This window comes from Jaculus jaculus, chromosome 4 (assembly GCF_020740685.1).
Source record: "Jaculus jaculus isolate mJacJac1 chromosome 4, mJacJac1.mat.Y.cur, whole genome shotgun sequence".
Lineage (NCBI taxonomy): Eukaryota > Metazoa > Chordata > Mammalia > Rodentia > Dipodidae > Jaculus > Jaculus jaculus.
In genome coordinates, this window is record NC_059105.1 from 107,159,642 (window position 1) to 107,181,299 (window position 21,658).

Here is a 21,658-nt window from a genome sequence, read left to right on the forward strand (position 1 = left end):
CATACCAGGAGTCCTATCTTGCTCCAGCAGAAAAGGTTGATCTTTTCAAATAGTTTCTGCCTGTTCTGTGTCACTCCATATTCTGAGTTATAGTTAATATTTCTGCTTCTCTACTTCTGTACTGGGGAAATTACTAAAGAACCTAATTATAAAATTCAAATCAACAACCAGGGTACACACCAATAAAACCACACCTGCTTCAGAGAACACAGAGGTAACGTGATCCCTCTGCTCCACACCTTTCACTCTGTCTCACTCCCAGGCTCTGGAACTCCAAGTGTCCTGCTCAGCAGGGAAGGAAAACAAGGAAATTGCTCTGAATGCCTCACAAAGCCACCATTTCATTTACAATAGGTGCTGTTTGTTAGAGTATATCCTGGGTTATGAAGAGATTATCAGCTTTGCTGAATTGTGTGCCAGAAAACAGAACCAGCCAGTGTTCATGAATGGTAGAGGTGATAAAACAGAAAGAAGCCAGTGTCCATACTTAAGGTTTCTGAGTTCCATTCCCAGAGGTGCAGCTTCATAGGCGTGAAACCTCAGAAGAGATAGAGAACAGAACGAGGCTTTAGATTTTGTAATAACTAGGCACAAGGAATGGACATCTTTCCTTTCTGGATCCTATGTCATAGATACACTAGCAACAACAACAAATACAACAAAACAGGGGGAATGCACCTGATTCTTTTTGTCCATGCATTCTTTTCATTAATAAAGTCTCTAGTTTCAAAGACCTACAAAAGGGAGATGATTGTCCTTTCTGATATACATATGAGAACTATCACTTCACAAAATCACTTATCTGTTTCTTGAAGGTCACCTATTGCAAGGATTATGAATTCCCACAACTGCCTTTTCTATGTTCCTGTTTCAAGAGGGTCACAAGAGACCTCCCATCTGAAGACAGGACAACAGAAGGCAAGCAGTAGCCATGGGGTACTCACATCATGTGGTGCTTACCTTTATCTATGGGCTCACTTCATTGGCAAGAGTGGCACATGGGACTGAAACTGCACAAACTTCTCCTGAATTATCTTATAGTTGCTCACATTGCAAGCCAGAAGTGTGCTTGGTTCCAGAATTAAAGATGTGACTCTCCTCTTGGACCCATACCAACAAGAACAAAGGAGTAAGACTCAAGGAATTTGGTGCATTCTAACCAGCACTTATTCTCTTCTGCTCATCTGCCTGAGGTCATTCAAGGTCTAGTCTGGGTCCAGTTTGCTGGCATATGGAGATTGCTGAGTCATCTCCCACAGCCCCACATAACAATTCCCTACACATGTATATGCCTCCCACCCCCCACATAACAATTCCCTACATATGTATATGCCTACGAGTTGCTTCACTGATAAGGATAAATGTTGAATGATACCTCTTCATTAAATAATTTTAAATGATATGTTATCTTGTCTGTTCCTTCTCAGTTCACTTTTTACTTTTCCTTATATTTGGCATTTAAGTAGACATATTTATGGAATACCCAGTAATGTGAGGTTTTTATTTTTGATGCACATATGCATTGAGTAATGTCTAAATCAGGGCAAACATGTCTATCTCCTTAAACACGTTCACATATATTAGTCTTAACAATTATAAAAAAGAATGACATGGAGGTCAAAAGATATATCAGTTTTTGGGAACCAAAGTTTATAGTTTGAGTGTGCTCAGTCAGGGATGTCCTAAACAATATCCCTAAGGCAAGTATAAGAGGGTTTTCATAGGAAATTTCTATAAAAAGGTTGCTGTGAGTAACAGTTCATTGTATGATATAAAACCTGTTCCAAATGGCTAGTCACAAAAGGTACTTCTAGCTCAGACATGCTGAAGACCAGTGAATTCATTATGGTTCTACTGCCCATCAGTGTCTATTGAAACATTTGAAACTTGACCTTTATCAGGAGTGCGTATAATCTTCTTGCAATCTAAGGATTTCAATTCATAAAGTATTTACCTCAGTGGCTTCATTTTTTCTCACAGTAGATTTGATCAAAGTCTTAGAAAAAGGTCATGCAGATCAACCCTCTTCCTTGAAATATGATTAACCCAGGGCTGAACAGTGGATACTCCCAGTCCTGTGGTCTGTGCCCCAGTCACTGCCCTATGAGAACAATCCAGTTCACCAGAACATACTGTATCTTACTGAAAAATCAAGACATGTTGTGAGCATTAAAGCACTTCTGAGGCAACCAGCATCTCGCAAGCAATAGGTTCAGGTCTAGAGGATATTAGACACCCAGCATTGCAGTTACCTTTTCATTGCTGGCATAAAGAACCCAACAAAAAAGCCACTGATGAGGGGAAAGTTATTTATTTTGGCTTACCTTCTCAAGGGGATTATGGTAGGTGAAGATGGTAGAGCAGAAGTTGGACATCACCTCTGTCATAGCAGGTGGCAAACAATGGCAGGAGAGAGCTGAACTACTACTAGAAAACTAGGCCTAATAAACCACCATGGTCCATACTCAGCAACATACCTCCTCCAGCAAGGATCCACCTCCCAAATTGTCATCAGCATTCAGAACATATGAGATTTTGTGGGACACTTAGTTCAAATCATCACATTCTTCCTCTGGCTCCCATAAACTAATAGCCATCCATGATGTAAAACGCAATGAGTCCAGTCCAACTTTAAAAGTCCCCATAGTTTTTATCAACCTCAAATATTCCCATAGCCCAAGGTCTCTTAACCATGAGCTGTAAAACAAAAAGAACATAACATCACAGAATAAACATTCACACTGCAAAAGATGGCATTGAAAGAAAGGATTGAACCAATGCAAGATCTAACACAAATGGCACATATCAAGTTCCATAGCGCCAAGACTAACATGTCTAACCAGTGATGAAGTCTCTGGTATTCCAATTATGCCCCTCCAACTGGGTTGCTTACAGCCTATGGTACAATCCAAACCAATAGCCTAATGAGGGAACACAGAAGTGGACACATTGGATGGGGTACCAGCCCTTAAAAACTCCTGGGAAAGATAAAATAGAAAAAAAAAAAAAAAACTTGTTTCATGCAGAGATAATCTCCACAAAGAAACATTAAAATGGAGAGTTTTTGATGTGTGTTCCAGGACAGATCTTCTGGGTACCATCCATGAAGATCTGTTTCAGTGGCTGACTTCTGAATACACCTCAGCAAAGCCAGGGAGCATATTTGTGAACTTCTGAGAGAACACGGTTACCTTTGAGTAAGAACCACAAACACACAAGTCCAAGGAGTTTTATTGTGCAGTGAACAAACTAACCTGAACAGGATGGTAGAAAAGAAGATCTTTGTAGGTAAGAATTTTATACTTTATTTTGAGTATTTTGAAAATCATCAAATAATTTGGAATAGGTATATAAAACTTTCAATTTTAAGTTTGAAAAAGCTTATTTTCACTGCTCTAAGAAAAGTACTCTATAAGAGAAAAAGAGTACAAGCAGTAAGATATATTTGTAGGTCTTCAGACCAGGGTTTAAATGGTAAGAAAGGTGAGATATAGCTAGCTGGGTTTAGTACCACTGGAAGATACAACATAAATATACTTTCTTAAGAAGAATTCCTTGTGGAACATGAGAGAAAGCAATGCAGGGAAAGGCCATGGCTTTTGGTTTGAGAAAAGGATTTTCCTGTGGTACTATCTGCCAAGATAAGCTTGGGTTTGGGGGAGATCAAGAGCTCTGTTTGTGAACATATTGAGATCATGATGATTTTCAGACACCCAAGTATGGAGATGCTAAGAAACTGGTAGTATTTGTTCACAGACTCCCGGTTACATATCTTAGCTGTGAACAGGTTTGTTTCAGTGACTGAATCTTATGAACACTTTTTCTCAGACCAAAAAGCAATACTTGCCACAGGATTCTACATGAAGTAAAAGCTACTTGTGTCAGTTTAGGACAAAATTATCAGCCTGGGGTTTTTTTTGTTGTTTTTCTTCCCTTTCTTCAGGAGGCATACATATCACAACTTGATGGAACCATCAGCATAAATTTGATATTATCCTGGTCAGTGATTCCAAGTACATTTCCCCTCTTCTGTGTGTTATTCTTTAACAAATAACCTGATTTTTACACTAGATGTCCATCTCTGGAAAGGTCTTTCCTACTTAGGTTAGCACACACATCTCTTGGCTCTCATCCCTTCTAAAGTCACTACTATAAAATTTAGCCCATAGTTATTTTTGGATGGATTCCTATATGTTTTTCTTGCCTCTCCTACTAGACTAGAAAAGAACAAGTGGTGTGAATGGTTCTCATATTACCCACTGTTCCTGGATGCACAGCCAAACATTTTTGCCCAGTTGCCTCAATAGTTTCCCTGGCTACTACTCAGACAGTGGCCAATGAATGAGGATGAAAGTAAATTTCATGGTCAGGCTCATACAAGCTATTATCTATCTATCTATCTATTTCCCTTCCTCTCTCCCTTTCTCTCTCTCTCTCTTCTGGCTGAACACTGATGAACTGTATACATGTTGGTAAGGGCAGATTTTCTATCATCCTGGCTCTCTCATTAACTTCATGGAAAAGAGTCTATCTTATTAATTATACTTTTCATCAGTGAGGCATTAATTATACTCTGTGAACCCACTAAGATTTGTGGGATTATCTGATGTAGCATCTAACACTTAGTTTCACATCTTGAGTCTCAGATATGTTTATGAAGCTTTGTTTAAAAGCTGGTGGAACCTGTGAAAATAAGTACTATTTCCATCAGGACAGGTTAAGTTACTTGTTCAGGTCACATAGCTGATAAGTGAGAAGCAGTCATTAGTTGTGTCTGATGCCACAGCCTGTCTTAGCTGCCTGTCACCTAGAATCATGAATCACCACTAGCAGTGATGATTACTTTTATGGCAAACAAGTCATTATTGCAGTGTTAAACAGTAACAAAAACAAACTTCTGATGCCAATTTCGGCAGATTCACCAGAAGGGAGGCAGCAGCATAGGTAAACTGCACTCTGGAACAGATGAAGGAAACAGACAAATGGGGGAGTGGCAATGCCTCTGCTTCTGAATGCTGTTAACGCACATGATTAACTGTCTTCAGCTGTAAACAGATCACTGTGCTTTGATTAATTGCCAGGTAGACCCACTCATCAATAGATATAGAGCAAAGCCTCCCACATTTCATTCCAAATGCCTTCTAGAAGATGAAAACCCCCATGTAATAGAAGACCGAGAAAGAAAAATGTAAGAAACAAGCTAATAGACAAGCAGTAAACCTTCCAAAAATTGAAGGAGAATCAAATCCAAAAGTACTTCCCAGGAAAAATATATTAAAATGAGTTTAGATCTATGTATATCATAACTGTTCCAAGTCAATTCACTTCACCGAAATTTCAGGTTTATATATTTCAAAGTTAAAAGGCAAGCAGTATGAAAACACCTCAAACCAACAAACATTAAGCTAAAAAGTTCTGCTTCTTTCATCAATACGTTACTACTTGTATTGGGGAAAATATATATGCTATAAATGCATGATAGTAACATGCAATGTTTAATGCAATTTTCCCCATGAAAGTTTGCCATGGATAAATCAAGAGCTGTGCCTTTAAGCATTTAGTCCTGTTTCTCTTTTTGAATTACTCAAAGACAGCAGTCCTCAGTCCTCAATGTACTGACCTCATTTTCCACATAGACCTCCTGACTTATACATCTAGGTCACTGTCATAGGAGAGTCTGAGTAAAATACTGAGTGAGAATGCCTTATCATTTCTTTTGAACATGTAAAAATAACTCATACTTATAATCATAAGGATAGTAATGACCCTTATAGTTCATAGGAGAGTTTAAACCACTTTTTTTTTATCCACTATGTAATTTGACCCACCAGCAACAGATGTTCTCTCTGTATAGCCATCCAAGCATATTTTGCAAAAGAGGATCTGAGAATACAAGTTCTTATGGGCCACCCAGAATGTTCTTGAACCCTGTGCTATTCCCAGTAAGCTGCCTATTCTGTGGAATACATTTCTAAAGTAGCTTCACTCAGCACTGAGGCAAAGAGGGTGGAGAGCATAATTCTAGATCACAGATGTGAAAACAGAGGCTCTGAAAGTGAAATGAGTTTCCAAAAATTCCTAATTATGTAAGTGAAAAACAATTGGACTCAAATCAAAACGTCTTAAGTACAGCTTTCTTTTCTTGAAGCAAGTGAACTGGACATTTTTGTTCACTGAAAGTTTTGCTGCTGTTAGGAGACAGATGGGGTCAGAAGTAAGTGCACATGAATGCGGGGCTCTTAGAATGACTCTCATGCCAGGCCTGCTGGAGCATTACAGTGGTTCCATCTACTCTAGAGGCTGAGGCAGGTGGGTGGCAAGTCGGAAGCCATAGCAGGCAGTTTAGTGAAACTCTCTCTCAAAATATATTTTTTTTTAATATAAAAAGGGCTGAGAATGTAGCTCAGAAGCAGAGCATTTGCCTCTTCCTGGGGACACAAACATTCAGTTCATTTGCTTCCAGAAAAGAAATTTAAACTTAAGATGCTGTGATTTGAGTCCAAATTTTACCATATATTACTCTGTGTGTATGTATGTATGTACACTTGTATGTATATTATTGGTCAGAAGTGGTCTCACATGCAAAATAACCAAGCTCTGGTGGACTTGGCACCAGTCTTACATGCCAGCTGCACTACCTGCCACAAGCGACAAGATGCACTCTGCCTTATTACTCGCCTCAAGCTTAGCCTCAGAAGCCCATATGGTGAGCCACTGAGCTTTTTCTAAACTGACACTGTTTTAAGGTTGCCTCTTAGTGACTAGGCTCTACCCAGCTGAGTAAGCCAGCATCTGTCTGGAATTCAGAGTTCACAGGGATGTCATAATTATAATTGGTCTTGCGTAGAGAGAATCTTTAGCCAAAGTGCTTGCATTGCCAACTAAGATGATTAGTGATTCTTCCCAGGCTTCTAGGGGTCTTGCCATGGAGGAGACTGGAGAGTAATATTATAGCATTCAGGTAATACAATCCTAGTTATTTTGAAGAATAAAAAACCCCCTGGATATCTATATGTAGAAAAATGAAAATAGATTCTGTCTTTCTCTATGCACAGGAATCATATCCAAGTGGATCAAGGACATTAACATCAGGCCTGAAATTCTGGAGTTGCTCAAGAAAAAGGTAGGGAAACCCTTCAACATATTGGCATAGATAATGACTTTCTGAATATAAACCCAATTGCTCAGAAAATAAAACCACTAATCAACCACTGGGATTTCAAGAAATTACAAAGCTTTTGTACAGCAAAGGACACTGTGAATAGAGCAAAGAGGCAGCCTACAGAATGGGAGGAAATATGTGCCAGCTCCACATCTGATAGGGCATTCATATCCAGAATATACAAAGAACTCAAAAAAAAAAAAAGCAGAACAATAAGAAATCAAACAACCCAATTAAAAATGGGCTATGAAACTAAATAGAGTTCTCATCCGAAGAAATACACATGGCATATAAACATTTAAAAAAGTATTCTACATCCTTAGCCACCAGGAAAATGCAAATTTAAACTACCTTGAGATTCTTTCTCTCTCTCTCTCTCTCTCTCCTGTCAGAATGGCTACCATCAAGAAAACAAACGACAATGAATTTTGGTGAGGATGCAGAAAAGGGGGAGCCCTTCAACACTGTTGGTGGAAATGTAATCTGGCACAGCCAGTGTGGAAATCACTGTGGAGGTACCATGTGACCCAGCTATAGCACTCTTAAGCATATATCCTAATGACTCTTCTCACTACCTTAGAGATACTTGCACAACCATGTTTATTGCTACTCTATTCACAATAGCTGGGAAATGAAACCAGCCTAGATGTCCATCCACAGATGAATAGATGATAAAGATATGGTACCTTTACACAATGAAGTTTTATTTAGCAGTAAAGAAAAATGAAATACTCAGGGAAATGGACAGATCTGGAAAGGATTATACTAATAGAGGTAACCCAGGCTCAGAAAGCCAAATGTCACATGTTTTCACTCATATGTGGATCCTAGCTACAAATGTTTAGACTTGTGTGTGAAGACATATGAAAATCTTCTTTCTTAAATAATGGCCCATCCAGAAGCCATAGATTGTTACTAGAAAATTTTCAGGGCCAGGGATGGGATACTTTCCAGTGAATTGTTGGCCAGGGAGGCTCCTGGTACCTTTAAAATATTATAGGCTATTGCCAAGGCCCTTGGCTTCTCATGAGAAAGAGATGTCAAGACCCTATTGCTGAAGACTTCACATACCTGAGCAGCAAAATCACTGAGAAAGCAAGCTGGTGCTGAGCAAAAAACCTTCTCCTATAGCCTAGCAAAGTGAAAGCTGAAAAAAGCTGCACTATATGCAGCCTTATGGGAGACAGAAGTCATTAGAGGTGAAAAAAGTGAATACTGGAAGCCTCAAGTTTGGCCAGACAGGCCAAATGACTAAAAAAGTGCAATAGTGGCATGTCTGCTCTGGGGGAAGCCAACCGCACTCTAACTAGACTGTAGCCCACTATATGGGAGAAAATGAATGCCCAGTACTGAAAACATAATCAAAAGCCTATGTCACACATACATACACACACTAAATATGACAGCATTGTGTATGTTTAAAAATACATGGTCAAATGCAAAAGGTAATTTTATAATAATCAATATATGCTTGCATATTTTGCATGTTATTATTATTTATCCAGTTATACTTACTTCGAATGAAATGAAACATATTATTAAATCAAATTACTAATATACCATATATATTACATATAATATATATACAAATATATATATATATATATATATATATATATATATATACATATATATATATATATATATATATATATATATATATATATGTTGATTTTCAAGGTAGGGTCTCGCTCTAGCCCAGGCTGACCTGGAATTCACTATGTAGTCTCAGAGTGGCCTTGATCTCATGGCAATCCTTCCTACCTCTGCCTCCCAAGTGCTGGGATTAAAGGCATGTGCCACCATGCCCAGCTGTAATAATTTTTATATTAAGAAAAGATAGTGGGCTGCAGAGATGGCCTGGTGGGAATGTAAGAGTGCTTGCTGCACATGAAAGGGAACCTGAATTCAGAACCACATAAGAAGATGGATATGGCTGGAGAGATGGCTTTGTAGTTAAGGCACTTGCCTGTGAAGCCTAAGGACCCAGGTTCATTTTCCAGTACCCGCATAAACCAGATGCACAAAGTGGTGCGTGCACCTGCAGTTCATTTCCAGTGGCTTGAGGCCCAGTCCTGCCCATTCTCTCTCTGTGTCTACCTCTTCCGCTCTTTCTCTCTCTTTCTCTCTCTTTCTCTCTCTCTCTCTCTCTCAAATAAATAAATTAATATAACATTTTTTTTTTAAAGCTGGATGTAACCATATGTACCTGTAACCCTGCCACTGAAGAAACTAAGACAAGAGAATTACTGGGGCTCTGTGGTCAGCCAGTCTAGCTGAAAAAATATATGGTGAGCTCCAGGGTAGTGAGAAAATCTGAAGAAAATATGGCAGAAGAAAGCCAGGGGATGTCTGACATCCTCCTCTGGCCTCTGCATGCTTGTACATGGGAATGCTCATCTAAACACACATATTTACACCACATGCACACACACATACATACATATGCTAAATATGATAGCATTGTGTATTTTTAAAATTACATGGTCAAATGCAAAAGGTAACTTGCTAATAATCAATCTGTGCTTGCATATTTTGCATGTTATTATTATTTATCCAATTATACTTACTTTGAATGAAATGAAACATACTATTAAATCAAATTACTAATTCATTGGGGAAATTGTCCCAAGATGTTTGATTGCTTAAAACATAAAGTTCAGGGCTGGAGAAACATCTCAGTGATTAAAGGTGCTTACCTGCAAAACCTGAATGCCTGGGCTTGATTCCCCAGTACCTATTTAAAGCCAGATGCCTGAAGTTGTGCATGTATCTGGAGCTTTTTTCAGTGGGCAGAAAGTTCTGATATATCTGTTCTCTCTCCTCCCATCTGTTTAATATATATATATTATATATATATATATATATATATATATATGATAGACATACATAATATATATATAATATATAATATACAAATATATATATATAAAAGCATAAATGCCAGCATGATGACAGTGGTTTTCATTGTTCCACTAAACTATCCACTGGACAGCTGGGTCCAAAGAATCATGAAGAGAAGCAGTAGTGTTATTTGCATCAGCTGGAGTGGACTCAGGAAGAAGTGCCCAGAGGGTGGGTCAGCAAGGTCACTGCAAAGCTGGCCACTAAGATCAACCCACTGGAGAGAAAGGAGAGAAAGTTTTGTTTGCCTAAGAGACCATTAAAAGTGTTTAGACACCTGGATTTCAGTTTTCTAATGACTCAGTCAAAAATAGGCAAAACCAGCCAAAAATTGAAAAATTAGTTAAGTCAGACTTCACCAAATTATTTGTACACAAAGAGCATTATTAGTGGAGTAAACTGACAACACACAGAAGGGGAGAGCGTTTTTCAAGTGGGTACTGGTAATAAATATGTGTCTAAACTATATAAAGAGCTCTTATAACTCAATAACAAAAAGCAAACATCAGAATGTCAGAATTTGATTTGGCAAAGGAATTGAAGAGATATTTCTCAAAAAACACACACACATGCATGCATATAGGCATACACATCCTCACCAGCACAAGAAAGATGCTCCACAATATTGGTGTATGGGGAACTTCTGGTGAACGTATGATGAGAAACCACTCTATGCTTGCTAGAAAGATTAGTATCAAAAACAAAATGCCAGGATCTGGAAAGAATTATTCTAAGTGAAGTAACCCAGGCCCAGAAAGCCAAATGTCACATGTTCTGTTTCATATGTGGATCCTAGCTACAAATGTTTAGATTTGTGTGTGAGCCGGAACCAAAAATTGGTAGCAGAGGCCAGTAAACTAGAAAAGGCTTTAAGGGAAGGAGGAGAGGCATCGTATATATGTAAGTAGAATAACAGATTACAGGGAGTGGAATGACGCAAGTGAGGCCAGGGGAAGAGATTGAGTAAAAGAAGGGTAGAGGTAGGCTCAATCAAAATTCAAGATATTCTGAATAAGACATATGAAAGTGCCAGGGATGAGATACCTTCCAGTGAGTTGTTAGCCACGGAGGTCCCAGTTCCCTCCAAAATATTATAGGATATTGCCAAAGCACTTGGTTTCCCCCAAGTAACACATAGTAAGATCCTATTGCTGAAGACTTCACATGCCTGGACAGCAAGGTCACTGATAAATCAAACCAGTGCTGAGCTGAAACCCTTCTCCTTGTAGACTAGCCAACTGAAAGCTGGAAAAAGCTGCACTGCATACAGCCCTATGGGAGACAGAATTTATCAGCGGAGAAAACAGAGGACACTGGAAGCTTCAAGTTTGGCCATATAGTTTACTTCTTAAAAATGTTGATCTTCTTTAAGTATAAACTCTTTTCTTTATCCTGTGGGCTAGATGAAATTATGCCCAGGCCTAGATTATAGAATAAAGGTTTTCTGTCTCAAATTGTGAAGCACTTTAGTAAACAGTTTTAACAATACAGACTTTTCTTAAGTAAATGGAAGGAAAGTAGTCACATTACTGGGATTTAAGGAAGAAAAGCAAAATAATTTGGTGGGGAGAGTGTTGCTCATTTTGTTGACTATCAAAGTAAACTTTTGTGTAATTTGTGGTTTCTTTGCTGGGACTACTATCAATAACTAAAGCCATGGTAATACTACAGAGTAAAATGATAGATTTTCTAAATATCTATGTGTTGTCAGACAAAATTACTGAGGAGAACAGCTACACTTGGTTGTAGACCTTTCAGTGGTAAACATTCTGTTAGGTAGTTTAATCCTTAAAGAACATATTGAGTGGGTATTAATTTTCTATGAAATCATTAACAAAAGAAAAGAAAATAAACATGAATGAACAGCTAGGAATGACCAAGCTGGTATTAAACCCTAGTGCTTTTGAGAAGGTCAGTGTACTTTCTATTTCACTATACAGAGCAAACAAAAAATGAACGCAAGCACCTTAGCTTTAAATGAATCTCCTCTCCGGTTTCCATCTTCCTGGGGTCTGACTCCTTTACTCCCTCCACTAACCTGCACATGTGCACACAGAAACCAGCCAGTGAGGTGGAACATGGATGTCTGAATAAATATTTGGCCACCTATGAAAAGAGCAGGAAATTCAGCTGTTCTCATCTGCTGATAAGGAGCCCACCAGCAGTGCTGGGCCAGCACCATCTGAGGTTTATGTGTGTGCCTCTAGGGATCAGATGGACTCTATTCATCAGCATGTTTCTGTCGGGACCTTGGAATGATCTACCTTTAGTCTCAAATTGCAAGGAGCAGCATATTTCACTCCCAGCAAATAGCAAAAAGACAAAAGTGGCACACTTCCACATCCTCTGCCTTGCTGGTATCTCAGAGTCCCTTTGCCCCTGCCTTGCCCTTGAAAAGGAGCAGGTTTGAAAGCCTGAGAATCCAAAGCAATTGCTGCAATGTGAGGGACCAGCCTGTGTTTGTGATAATTGAAGGTCATCTAGGTGAACCAACACTTCCTCTCAAAATAGAGCTGCTGGTCCAAGCAGGTTCCCTTCACCCTAAAATAGTGCTATTTCCTTTACCTGGTCTAGTCAGAGTTATAGCACATGTTGATTTATTGTTAATGGAGATGTGAGTTTCTTTCACTATTGGTTTGCCTTTAAAGTACAAGGGCCAGGTTATACTGATTTTTTAAAGTGCCTTTAAAGACTGGGTGTGCAATGCACCTTGATTTGTGTATGCTGGTGTGATGGCATAAAAGCAGATCAAGTTGCTGCCCACCAGCTGCCCAGAGAGCAAGCCCTCTAGATCCATAAACTTACTTAGGCTTTATTATTCCCTTTGAGCCCACCTCATCCCCAAACTTGTGAGTTTTATTTAATGGCACTATTGGGAAACAAACTCTACAACAAGCTGAGCTTTTGAAGATTAGTTCTATAATCAACACTTGCTGTTCTTCCCTCCTATCCTGTTTAAGAAAAAGTCTCTTTTACATGGGAACAATGACTTTGTGTCTTCTTTTCCCTTGGGGAAAGTTGGGGGTCAACTTTCAGTAAAGTTCTGCTTTGTTTTTTTTGAAAATACCTTGTGATCTTTCCAGTTATAGGATGACATTATGTGGCCTCTTCACTCTTTATGATCTGAATGATATCATAAACATGGTTTACAAAGGCCACCCAGAAGCAGTTTCAGAAAATACCACAAGTAATCTTTCCACCCTTCCTCTCCCTGGCCTCTACTTTTGATGACCTGGGACTTTATGAAATTTAAAGGCATCTTTTCTCTTAGCTTCCACAGATGGGAGGATACTGGGCACAGCAATAATAAAATAACAAAAACCATGAGTGCTCTACCTGTCATTCCCAATTTCTAATTAAGCTCCTTTCTACGATCCTTCCCAGCAGATAATACAAATCCTTTCACTTTCTTTCCTGCCTTGTCACACAGCCTGATTTATGAGGCCATTTCAGCTAATTGAAGGTTCAGCACAAAAGTATGGCAGACCCAGTCAATGGCAGGCATAGTGCCAGAAGAGGTGGTTTCCAGGCAGGAACCACAGGACATTCCCTATGGGCATTGTCTGCATCCATATCAAGTACACACATGCATGCCAATTATGTTCACACCTGTCTGTGTGCGCCATGCCTGGCATCTAGGCATAGATTGCGCTGTCTCTATCTCACCTCAGATGGCTAAGACACAGCAAGCTGAAGATTCAGTTACGTATAAAGGGGAGGTGATAAGACATGACAACTCAGACATGACAAGTGATAATTTGAAAGATTCCAGCTGTTCTCCTGAATGGAAGAAACCCAACATGCACATAGGCAGCTGTATAGTTTCCCATGTGCTACAATAAAGAACTGGAAATGCTTCTTTGTGCTAGCCTTCTTCCATTGATATTCTCATCCATCATCTAGCATATGTGTGGTGAGTGCCCCCATGACTTCTGGCACCATGCATCAAGTCCTGGGGTAAATGTGACAAGGGCAGAGAAAGAGAAAAGGAGAAAGTGAGAAAGGAGAAAAAAGAAAGGAAGAAGAGAAGAATGCAGAGAAAGAGTAAAGAGCTTTAAAAGGTGGAACAGGAAAAGAGAGGAGCAAAGCAAGGGAGAGAGAGAGCTTTTATGAGCACAGAATTTTAAAATAGGAGAAACTTGTTAGTAAAAGAGCCTGTACTTATAAAATTAAAGCCTTGAAAGTTGCTATTTAGTTCATGCTTCATAGAGCTTATACTGAGGGTGAGAACTGACCCACTTATATTAGGAAAGATAAGGGGAAAACTTATGATTACTAATTTTGAAGCAAGATGTGTGTATGTTTGTGGGTTTTTGTGTGTGTGTGTGTGTATAAGTGTACATGTGAATGTCTCAGGGTGCATTGAAGGGGATTGCTTAGATAAAGATGGCAAAATAGCATAAAGACCAGATTTCCTTTCTCCTAAAATACTGTATTTGTAAGTTACCAGAGCATTACAGAGTTGATTTTATTATGTCCTTTTCATTATTTTCCATGCAGAAGTGATGTTTTGTGATAGGTCTAGAGATTGCAGATATGCTGTGCAGAAGTCATGCTCATGTCTGGAGCACAGGAAGGATGCCATCTGATAGGCAGCAGCTTTTGTTACTGGGCCTCAGAAGTAAGAACTGATCTTAAAGACAACTTGCCCTGAGGGAGAGAGTCCAGCTCTAGCATCAGGAGACTTGGCTATTGGTGTTTCGATCTGTCTAGGAGACAGGCACTGAGTTTCCTGGACATAGTCTGAAGCTTGACTTCCCTGATGCCACCCTTCCTTCCAAAGCTTCTGCACCTGCTGGTCCAGGAACGTCATCTGAAGGCCACAGTCATGCAGTTCTGAGCATTTTATAGCTCCTGTTGCTTCTAGAAACCCTCCAGTGTGCCCTCCACCTCTTCATACTCTCTTTCCACTAGTTCACCTTGAGGTCCCAGCTCTGCTCCACCCCTAAAGGCTCATAATTTTTGTCTCCTTCATCTCCAAGATATTTTGTGGATTTAAGACAAGGCATCACATGTTTTCTTTCATATGCAAAAATTCTAGGTGTGTGTTACCAGAAGGCAGACTATTTGGAATAAGAATGAGGCAAGGAAGAAGCAGGGGAGAATGGAAGGAAGAGGGAAAGCTGGGGATGATAAATGTAGCCAAAGTGTAATGATATATAAATATGAAAATATCTTAATAAAACTTATTATTTGTGTAATAGCTTAAGAATAAAAAAAGAAATTAAATCCAAAATTTATGTTTACACAGGAAGTTTAACATGTCAGAAACTATGTATATCAGCATGCAGATGCTAAGTGGAAAGCTGAATAAAAAACATAAGGTTCCTTCCCTTCTAAAAAACAGCATTGCTTATCATTCTTATTATGTAGAGTTACAGTTCACCTTGAATCCACACTATACTTCACTGTTTAAAGTGAGGGAAGGGAACATACAAGGTGATTACACTGCTTTTAATGGGCCATCCTGGTAAAGTTTCCTGCCAGAACAATTCACTGTATCTTCTCTATCATGGTTGTGCAGACATTATCAAATCTAAGGAAGTCTTCTAAATAGTTCACTGCATTTTCTATTTTCCATATAACACTATGTTTAAGATAACACAAAGAAAGGAACTAAGGGATGGACTATTGTCCTGGATGAGACACTTGAATCTTTGGCATTGTCATCAGAATGCCACTATCCTTGGACTTTGAAACTTGGTCTTTGAAACTTTTGGAATATCTTTCTTTTTATTACTGAACTTTAGAACTTGATAAACACAACTTTTCTCATTCACATTTAAATATTTAGATGGAGTAAACATCCAAGTCCAAAAGCATGGAATAAAGATATGGGCATAAATACTCTCTTCCCAGACCCCCATAACGCAGTGTGTGATAACTCTGGAAAGTGAGGCACATGCAATTAGCTATACTCTAAAGATTATGTGACTGTGCTTGAATGTCAGGCTTCTTTGGTCATAGACAACACCTTGGCTTATAACACTTTTGCTTAAGTTTGTGACAGCTATAACCCTGTCTGTCGATAAATGATGTAACTCAACATTTCAACTATGAAGGCACAACATTTTAAGCATATTATAATAAATGAATATGCCATAATTTTGTCATATTCAATTGTTAAGTTTTAGATAAATATTGTAGAAGAATACATAGCCAGATACATGAGAACTAATTAAGTTTAAAGTAAAACCTTGTTCCATAGGAATTTCTTGAAAAAACTACTTGTGATTTAGAGAGCACATTAACTAAGCAACTTTGAATACTTTGAAGTGTTTGAATGAAAGTAACCAAATAATAATACATAGCAATAGTAATATGATTGAGCAGATGTGTTAATTTAGCATCTTTTTTTTTCCCAAACATATTCTGCTTCTTGCCAATGACAGTGCTAGTTATACAATGCCAGTTACTAGGCCATTCATACTATGCATGTTTACCAAGAGCTTGCTTGGTGCCAGGCACTGTGATTAGCTTCATGAAATTAAAGATAAGTAAGATCCAGAATGTGTTTACAGCAGCAGGCTAGCACTAAATTTTAAAACAAACAGCTTTGAAGGCTGAGTATCCATTTTCTAAAATTCTGGTGATCAGAAGAAGTTCTGATTTAAGAATTGTTTCAGGTTTTGGAATTATCTTGGGGGTAATACCCAAGTGTGAACATTAAGTTCATTTGTGTTTCATATATACTTTGCAAATAACCTGAAGGTGATTTTGCACAATATTTTTAGGCTTCTTTCTCTTTCTTATTGAACCAGGCCTGCTTATCCACCCTGTAGTATGGCAAACACTGAAACAATTTTGATAAAAATAACAGTGCCACAGAAAGTGAGCAAGCATGAAGGTGAGAATCCAAGCCCCAAGTCCACATCCTCAAACACATACTTAAGAAGCATTGATGAGATGAAGCAGCAAGATGCTGTAAAACCTGAGGAAAGGTGATGGGTGAGGACTACTCAGTGTTCAGGTCTCCGTGGTTCTCAACTGGGCACATGTTCAGGAGATGGTGGCATCAGCATGCTCTGAGGGTGGAGTTGTGGCTTTCTGATATCTAAACACACCTTTCATAGGCCCAGGTGAAGAGTCAGTCATTTTGCCACAACAACTCTGAGGTGATCTACCCAAACATCATTATTGATCACCCAGAGGGGATCAATAATGCATTCTCCACTGCATGACCCCAAATCAGTGATCCTTAGTCTCCTAAAATCAAGACACTTATGACAAGGGAAACTGCAAGCATTTGGATTTCCTTGGGTTTCATTTTGACTCTGACATAGTAGAAGAGTCTTCCCATTATAGAGTTCAAGAAGTTTCAGATTGTGGAATTTCCAAGTTTTGGATGCTAGACTCAAGGGTATCTGCCTGCTCACAGTAGGCTGTGGGAGGCTCTGGGCTCAAATAACAGGTGTTAGAGGTATGGAGGAAGGTGACAAAACTCACTTTCAGGGACATCAGGAAAAGATTCCTGGAAATAGCCCTGTGCTGTTCCAGGAATAAAGCATTGCAACTTTCTGCACCTATCCCCAGAACATCACCTTGTAAGTATCCAGCTAATCCTGGGAAAATTCTCCCTACTAGCCTCTACCAGCATAACCTTTCTTCCACTCTGCCCAAGGGGCAGGGCAAGGTAAACACTTCAAAAACTCCCAGCATCCAGCTGCTCCCCACCATTCCTCAGCACACTTCATGAATTTGTGTGCAAAAGCAGTACTCACTTAGTAGAAACTATTCTTCAATTTTGAATGCAGACATTTCCCTGAGCTAGCAATATGTCCATAGACCAGATTCAGGTCAGCCACTTTGTGACCACATGAGGAGAGATAGCCTGCCCTGACATGTGTTATGCTGCTGAGCCTGGATGTGCATCAAATGGATTTTTGACTTACATTTTCAACTGCCCATGGGATCATTGAGTCTTAATCGCATTATAAATCAAGGAGTGCCTGAGTTAAAGAGGTCTGGCACTAAGCACAAAGCAACCACACCCAAGGGTGTCTACAGTGAAAAGCCAGTTTATAGCTAGCTCTGAAGTGTGTCTCCCAAGTCTCCTGCTTTGAATTGTAGTTTATATGATGATATATAGGTAGGTATGTTTTTGTTTTCATCCAGTGTGTTGAAAGAAGTACATGAGATCCAGCTACACAAGTCAGATTATTAGAGTAACTTTCACCCTGTTAAAGAGAGCCTGGGGTCCAGTCCTTCAAGTCAGCAAGCTGTCTACGCATTTTTAATAGTGGGCATTCTCCAGAGTAACAGACTCTAAAGAGGTACACAACAAGAAAGAGACTTCTCTTTAGGAATTGACTCATGCAATTCTGAACGCCAAAAACATCCAAATTGAAAGAGAGACTAGTGGAGAGAAGGAAGGGATATGATGGAGAGCAGAGTTATAAAGGGGAAAGTTGGGGGAGGAGGGAAATACCATGGTTTGTTGTCTGTAAGTACAGAAGTTATATATAAATCCAGACTCTACAGGGTGGTGTGTGAATTAGATACTTAAGATAGCTGATAATCTAGTTAAATCCATAGGCCATCTGCCTGCAGAATTCACTTTTTGCACAGGGAAGGAGAGGGTTGGAAATGGTGTGGGGCTAATGAGATATGAAGACTGAATATAGGGAAAGAAGGAAAGAGGGAATTGAGGAACAGAGAGAAGGAAGGGGAGGAAACAATATGTAGAATGTACATTGCTGGGTAGACAAGATATGGCATGCAGAAAAATGAACTGTGTAATAAGAAGGTCAGCCTAAGGCCTACTTAAATCTGTCCCACTGGATGTGGCCACATGGTGGAGGGCTCTGAAGAGATAAGTATGCTTTTGAGTACAAAAAGCACTGGCAATTGCAAAGGCATGTGCCAGCCCACACTCCCAAGGCGAAGATAGTGAGTCAGGGAAGATCAGGAGGAACAGAAGCATCTGAAAGGAAGTGTCAGGTAGTATTCTCATGCTGTTCCTGCTGCCCAAAGCAGCTGTTCTCAAGGTATTGCTTTGGGGATCCTGATGCCCTCAAGGGGTCTCTGAAAACCTGTCAGGTGGCTTAAAAGGTCAAAATTATTTGAATCATAAAGCTAGAATACCAATTCTCTTTCCCTCTGATTTGTCAATAATATATAATGGGGTTTTCCAGAGACTTAGAACAAGTGGCATTGCAACAGGATGATTATAGAAACAGCTATGAGTATCCAGATATCTGCTTTACAGTCAGACATTAAGGAAATTTGTCACAATAGAAAATGATGACATTCTTATTGTGTTTTGTTGTTGTTGGTTTGAAAAGTGTATTTCTTTTTCACAAAATATAATATTATTGATGACAATTTATGTTTGTCATTTTGTAAGCAAATTAAAGGAAAAGAATTAAAATGCAAACATCTCAGTTTTAATTTCTGACACTAAATATCAGTAGATAGAAAAACAAATGAAAGATCCTGAGGCTTTATCTATCTAAAGAGTGCAAAGAATGAAAAAGCTTGAATTTGCTGGCTTAGAAAACCATCTACTCTCCACTTATAGCTGTCAGCCACAGAAGGTATTGCTTACATCCTTCCCTCCTGGTGCAGACTCAGGAGCCTTGACATGTGAAGTCTGTGTGGCCCATCAGGAAAAACCAATTCTACTGCTTGTTGTGAGCACTGACCCCAGCTGTTTCTTTCTGCTACAGGAGGTCTGTGGTTGTTGAAAAATTTGCTTTTAAAAGCTTAGTTTCTTTTATCTCTAATCAACTCAATATTTTATAACTCTATGGTTTCTAATGATGTTCAGTACATGCATACATTGTTCATAGACATGCTTAGTGCATGTGCACTATGTATTATGTTTACAGTCAAAAGAAGGTTATCAGTATTTCCACTTCTTCAAACATTTGTCATGTGATTATGGCATAATATCTAAAAACCTCTCTTCTAGCCTTGGAGATACTAAATGCATTGTTATCTATCATAGCCACTCCACATATCATATCACAATAGAATAACAAAATCTCTCCCCTGCTCACTTTACATATTTTTCCTGCCAACTATTCAGCTTGGTACCCCTGCACTGACTGCTTCCGCCCCCTCCCCAATGCTCTCCATCTCCATAAAAGAAATATTCTCATCTAACTGTAATCCATTTTTTGTGATACCACTTCCCTCCAGTGGATGGATATTGTCAAAAAGACTAAAGATAGCAAGTGTTGACACAGATGAATAAAGAGAAAGCCTTACATGCTGTTAGTGGGAATATAAATTAGTACACTTATTATAGAAATTACCTGGTTTTCTCAAAACACTTTAAACTAGAACTAACTAACTTCCATATGGCCCATCAAGTCTACTACTGGGTATACACTCAGTGACATCAGTGTGACTAAGAGACTTCTGTCCACCCCATGTTTCCAATAGCACTATTCACAATAGCCAAGACATTAACCTGAATTAAGGAATTCAAGGAATTAACCTGAAGTGAGTTCATCATATGAATTGATAATAAAATGTGGAACCTGTACATAATGGAACACCATTTCAGCATAAAAGGATGAAATATTGTCATTTATGGCAATGTAGATAAACCTGAATAACAAGATGTTAAGTGAATTAATTAACACACATAGAAAGATAAAAACCACATCACTTGTTAAAGTTTGTAATTTATACTTCAACATATATTTTTAACTAAGTTTGGTGGTACATGTCTATAATCCCAGCACTCAGGAGGCAGAGGCAAGAGGATTCACACAAGTTAGAGGGCAAACTGGATTATATAGGTTGATGATGGCTATATAGTGAGTTCCTATTTCAAGAAATAGAAGGAGGGATGGAGAGAGGGAGGGAAAGAAAGAGAAAAATAATGGAAGAATAAATGAAGAATGAAATAAAAACGAGAGAAAAAGGAAAGGGAGGAAGAAAAAAGCTACATGGGTATTATGTGTAGTGGGTATGTATGTAGCATATGTACAGACATGAGGGTCGCATGAGCAGATACACATGCACCTATACACACATGCACATTCATGTGCAAGCAGGTACACACACACAAACACACTTCACACATGCACAGAAAAAGGAATAATACAGCTGATTTCAATTATCCATAATATAAAGAGGTAATAACGTTTAGCTATTGCCAATATGCTCCCAGAAGCTAGATTTTAGCAAACAAGTTTTTCACCATATTGCCATGTTGGTGCATCTTTTCTTTATTTCCCAGATGCTAATGAGTACTGAATTAACAGAAAGAAAATTGAGGAGCCCTAAGAAATGGGTTTCTTAAGGTACAGTGGTAAGAACTGGTGAGATTCTCCCAAGATCTTACTTTCATAATTATCTAGTTTTTATACCATTTCTAATTCTTAATGGAAAAAAATATTTTGCTGTCATATCTGATGGCATCTTTTTATGTTTCCAGACATGACAGTTATCTTTTATTTGATATTCACACCCTACGGAGATGACACAGAGATTGACTTCTGTAAAGTATTCCACAGAATGTGCTAGGACCTGTTATGACAATGAATCTGAAATGAAGCCTGACTCTTGAACCCTGTGCATGAACTAGTTAAACTTCCACAATGGGTTTCTTGAAGGACATCATCTAGAATCTTGTCT